The following is a 6,000-nucleotide window of genomic DNA, read 5'->3' on the forward strand; positions in this document are numbered from 1 at the left end:
GGTTTCGGCTCAGGTCATAATCTCACAGTTTGTGAGTTCAAGCCGTGCCTCGGGCTCTGCGCTGACAGCGTGGAGCCTGCTTGGGATTCTCTCTCCCCATCTCCCCCTGTCCCTCCCCTGCATGCTCTCTCTCTCTCACTCGCTCTCAAAAATAAATAAATAAATTTTTAAAAATGTTTTTAAATGCTTTACTTACAAAAAGCACTTGGGATGCTGTAATTGTCAAGAATAGTCTGCTTGGAAACTTCTAGGGGTTCTGTTACTTCAATCCTATATACAACTTTTTGTTCACCCCTTTGGTGGAATGTGTATAAGGATAAGGATAAGGATATATGTATTTGTATAAAGCTAAAACAAGAACGGGTTTTAAGCAAATATTCTATTTTTTAAAGCACAATCTTAACCTCAAAAAGAAATAGAATTTATCCAAAGGCTTTTTAAAAACTGGAATTCCACACTGTAATTAAACATTAGGATAATAACTGTGTATGTCAAAAGTGACATCAGAATTTTGACCCAAGTAGAGAAGTTCTCCCACAAAATCTTGTCATATTTTATGCGTGGTGGCCACGGACCTGCGTCTCTCAGATCACTGAGTGCAGAACATATTGCTGGCCAGCGGCCCCAGAATAAGCTGCACTCACTCTAAAATCCACCGTGATGTCTGTACTGAAGCCAAGCTTCCCAGCACTGCTCCCAGACAGTGGCTGTGCGACAGGGACACAGAGCCAGCCCGTTCCTAGGAGGCACGGGATTCCTCTAAGGGGCATCTTTGACTTGAGTACTCCTCAGCTGCCGTATTGAACCTTCTAAGGGCTACATTACAGGCTGAGACTCTTCCACCCCACCCTCCTCTCCTCCCTCTGTCCTTCACAAGGGTCAGAACTGCATCCGGGGCTGACACTCCCCAGCTGCCCCCCACCCCGGTCCCTCCTCATTTTCCCTCAGATGTGCTCCAGCAGTAGGTCTCTTGCATGTCTAATCTTTTTTTTTTAACATTGACTTTTTTTTTTTAATGTTTTACTTATTTCTAGGAGAGAGAGAGAGAGAGAGACAGCGTGAGCAGGGGAGGGTCAGAGAGAGAGGGAGTCACAGATTCTGAAACAGGCTCCAGGCTCTGAGCTGGCAGTCAGCACAGAGCCCGACGCGGGGCTCGAACCCACGAACCGCGAGATCATGACCTAAGCGAAAGTCGGACGCTTAACCGACTAAGCCACCCAGGCACCCCTCTTGCATGTCTAATCTTGTCTTGCTAACCTGCTCTTCAGAAGAGGTAGACTAACACCGCATCCATCCTTTCTTCATAAAGCAGAATTCTACTGTTTTATTAGATACTACATACCTCCTTAAAATCCACCCTGGAGGAAAATTAAAGATGTCGGGACTGGATAAAACCAATTTAGAGAATCATTTGGATGCTATACAATGTAAATATATTACATATTATTGAGTTGGTAGAAAAATGTTATATAAGGAAGCTAAAAAAGAAAAATAAAGTTTAAAGGTTTTAATATCATCGTGTATTTACTAAATTAAATATTAGTGGAGGGGCGCCTGAGTGGCTCAGTCGGTTAAACGTCTGACTTCGGCTCAGGTCATGATCTCACGGTTGGTGGGTTCGAGCCCCATGGGCTCTGTGCTGACAGCTCAGAGCCTGCAGCCTGTTTCGGATTCTGTGTCTCTCTCTCTCTCTGCCCATTCCTCCTGCTCATGCTCTTTCTCTCTCTCAAAAATAAATAAACATTAAAACAAAAAAATAAAAGACATTAGTGGAATATATGAAACTATGTAGATTCTAATATTACTGGAAATGGAATAAAAGACAGAATTAGATTGCCCAACCAGAACTTGTGCATCTGAATTGTATGCTCAATATATTACATTTGGTCGTTACATAAATATCAGCTGGTAGCTAAATGAAATTTTCATACAGAACCTGGGAAATTCATGTGGTTCACTTGCCCTTTACTCTTCATCTCATATGGTAGACCGATAATTGGCTTCTATCATGCTCCAGGGTTTGAAAACCACACAAGAAGAAAACTTCTTGGCTGAAAGCCACTACCTTTTAAGAAAATTACTGATAACTTCCCAGAATTGAAAACAAATTAAATCACATTAATCACACATGATATATGCATACACATATTTGATCCATGTAATCATAGAAGCTCAGAATAAATTATTATGAATGGCTCCACCAGAAAATAACTGTACTATACATCCGAAGTGGCATTAAGCATAAGGATAAAAATAACTGCCAAAGTCTTAAGCTTTATTTAATAATTTTGTTAGACAACATGAGTAATTACATTAATTTTGTTTGGAATCAAGATGTTAAGAATAAGAGAAAGGGGAAGGAAATTATAAAAGCAAAGTGTTTTAATTAGGAAGTATAATGTTAGAACTGAATTAGAAATATCGATATGAACCCCTGCTTTAAAAAAAAAAAGAAGTGTATGTTTTCTAATTCTACCAGCTAAAATGAGCTAGGAGCAAAGGACTAAGAGAATGAACCTAATGAGTAAACTTCACTAGTGTGATTTCTAATTCCATCTTTCCAGGATCCCCGGGAAAAATGGCTGATTGCATGTCTGGGGTAGGGTAGGTTATAAGCCTGGGGCAACTTGCCGCACCAGGAGACAAGAAAAAGTGCAGATTAATGGGACTGTGTCAAAGAACACAAGTGCTATAATTCCCGCGGTGCATCAACTTCCGATAAAAGACAATGATTGCTGCAGTTGGTTAAATCACATTGAGACTCTGCAAAGTCCCGAGTCTATCATGATATACAGGAAACAAATTAGCATAAAGATGAATAAAGATGGTGAACTGAATAGCCTGCATTACTTTTGAATCCTTTATTCAAATATGATGTTATTTTGATTCATTTATTTCATCGGTGAAAAATTCAGAATTTAGTACATTTTAAATACATACTATTAAGAAGTGTTTTCTGGCGTAAGGAAGGATGCCTGTAGAATGGGATCCCATAACCTGTGACTGTAAGTTGGACAAACACATTCAAGATCACCAAGTTTTAATCAGATAGCATTTCAAGTATCCATGAGCATTTTACGGTCTCAAGAATGTAAGAAAATTGCAAGATACCATTAAACTCAAAAGATTTTGAAAACCAGTCTGAAAGGAAGGCATTTGCAAATGTCTTAAAATTCCTGTGAAGTCAAAAATGTAGAGGGGCGCCTGGGTGGTTCAGTCGGTTTACCGTCTGACTTCAGCTCAGGTCATGATCTCACGGTTCGTGGGTTCGAGTCCCCTGTCAGGCTCTGTGCTAACAGCTATCTCAGAGCCTGGAGCCTGTTTTGGATTCTGTATCTCCCTCTCTGACCCTCCCCTGCTCATGCTGTCTCTGTCTCTGTCTCTCTCTCAGAAATAAATAAGACATTAAAAAAAAAAAGGCTACCCCATATATGTATGCAACTTAAATAGCAATATAAATTTTTCTCTTATGATTTCAGTTTTAATTATATTTTTAAAAGATGCATTATAAACCTAAGCACTTTTGCAACTTTCTAGGACCATTTTAACTTTAGGCTAGTAACGTTATGGATTGGTTTTATCTAGTTGAAACACACTTATTGAGTACTTACTATGTTCAAGCTCTAAGTGCTATACAGCAAAGAAGGGCATTATCAATATTTATATTCAACAAATGAACAAACTGATATACAGGTATAGGTTGAGTGACCTATCCAAGATCATCCAGCTGGTAGGTATTAATTCCAGAACTGGCATCTAGGCTAACTGCTCCAAATCCCAGGAACTTCACTATTTTAAACTTCATGCTACAGTCCTCTATCTTTTCTTATATTATAAGAAGTTGCATCATAATCAAATAACCCTTACTTATTCCTGTTTTCACTGGTATTCTTATACTGTTTTTTAAAATTTTTATTTCTCTTAAGGTTTATTTTTGAGAGAGAGAGACAGATAGACACAGAGTCAGGGGAGGAAGGGGCAGAGAGAAGGAGACACAGAATCTGAAGCCGGCTCCAGGCTCTGAGCGGTCAGCACAGAGCCCGACGTGGGTTCGAACTCAGACTGTGAGATCATGACCTGAGCTAAAGTCGCACGCTCAATCGATGGAGCCACCCAGGCACCTCTCTTATACTGTTTTAAGAAAGCAATTTTATAAATAATATATGAGGTGATAAATACTGCTGGCCAAAGTTGCATGTATGAATGGAAATACACATAAATATAAAATTAATTCTCTCCACAACTAAGTCTGGCCAAGACACTATATCTGTTACTAACCAAGCAATTAATGACTCCCAGGGCAAAGAAAGATCCTTTAATCTCTGTGCTCATGAAAAGCTAAATACTTACAGTAAAAATCTGGAGGTCACACAAAGTTTTCACAGAGAAATGATGTACAGATCCACATATTACAGCAAAAATAAGATGTGCAACCAAATATTTTAGAGAAGTGGCAGTTTGTTTTGACTTGTCTTTAGGACCAGATCTAAATACATTATCTCATGGGTGGGGTGTGTTGGATGCTTGACTGCCATTTAATACAATTAAATAAAAGCAATCTCCCCCAAGTGCTCTACACCATTAAAAGTTCTGGATCGATTTAATTTTCCAAAAAATAAACCCATAATAGTAAAACAAAACAAAATGCTCATGTTGATATTAATTGAAGTTCTACCCAACTTCAAATTTTGACAGCATCCTTGTCATTTGAAGAGGTGATAAAAAAGTATATCCTCCCAAAATGCAAGGGAAAGTAACATATAGGGGTATCAGGTATTAGTCATTAATAAGATTGTTATTTCGCTGAATTTTGTGATGACTACGTTGTCAGCTTTTCAAAATGTGTAATTTGCTGTGATTTCTCATCTAAAAAACATTCACTTCCATATCTGATTTGTAAAAATTTTTTTACAAATATTCCCTCAATTTTGATAAGCTTTAAGCCCCACGAAACTTGGATTTGCCCCTGACCATCATACTTAGAAGAAACCAAAATAGCTATCTATGCTTACAGACGTGGAAACAAGTCCATGATATACTGAGAAGCATAAAGCTCAACCTTCAGAATAATAACAGTACAATACCACTTAAGTTAAAAAAAAATAAATACAAGTTTTCCAAGTTTGACTCTATAATCTTTATTTTTAGCAAAGTACATGGTTGGGGTTTTTGGGGTTTTTTTAAGGATTTTTAGTTCTAAAATGAAGCAAAAGTGATTTTCGACCTTAATTCACGGCTGTGACTCGCGACGCCACACTTCCACGCCTGCGACCCGCCTCCGCATTTCGACCTTCTGAAACCGGGTCGTCCCCGGAGATCGCTGGGAAGCCGGGGCGCCCGGCGCATGCGCACCCAGGGCCGTGGCCGTTCCGACGCGGTCGTCCTCGGCGGGCTCGCTGCGTTGTCGCTACGACCTTGAGTGGAACGGCGTTTTAAAGATGTCCTCCAGAAGATGACGTGATGCTTGTGCACTGCCGTGGAAAGGGGCGTCTGCNCCCGCCGTCAGCGCACGTCGCGGCCTGTGACAGAGCCGCCGCGCTGCGCCCGACGCCCGAGTGGCCCTGCGCGGAGAGGCGGCCGCCACAGCACTGCAGTCCTTGTCAGTGCGCTCCTCAGCGGTGCACCCGGCTCCCTCTCTCCGCTGCCTCCTTAGCTCTTCTGGGGCCGGCGGTGCCAGCCCTGCTCTCAAGAAACGTCATCCTTTGCCTTTATTTGGGGATGACGAGGTTCTTGCATTTGATCAGATTAATCTTAATCCACTGCATGTTTCGTATATTACAATTAGGCAACAACCTGGCTCTTAGATCTTTAACCTCAACATTTAAGTTGGAAAAACCAGTCAAACGGCAGATTGGCTTCGCTTAGAGTTACGTCGACCCTGGCAGGATACATTTTAAACCATTATTGCCTAACAAATCTGTGTCTTACTGGTGCAAACCCATATACACTGTTTAGTATGAGTTTCATAAATAATAATTAGCAGTTAGGTACTACTTGCCA

Source organism: Crocuta crocuta, unplaced genomic scaffold (genome assembly GCF_008692635.1).
Source record: "Crocuta crocuta isolate KB4526 unplaced genomic scaffold, BGI_CrCroc_1.0 scaffold338, whole genome shotgun sequence".
NCBI classification, from domain to species: Eukaryota; Metazoa; Chordata; class Mammalia; order Carnivora; family Hyaenidae; genus Crocuta; species Crocuta crocuta.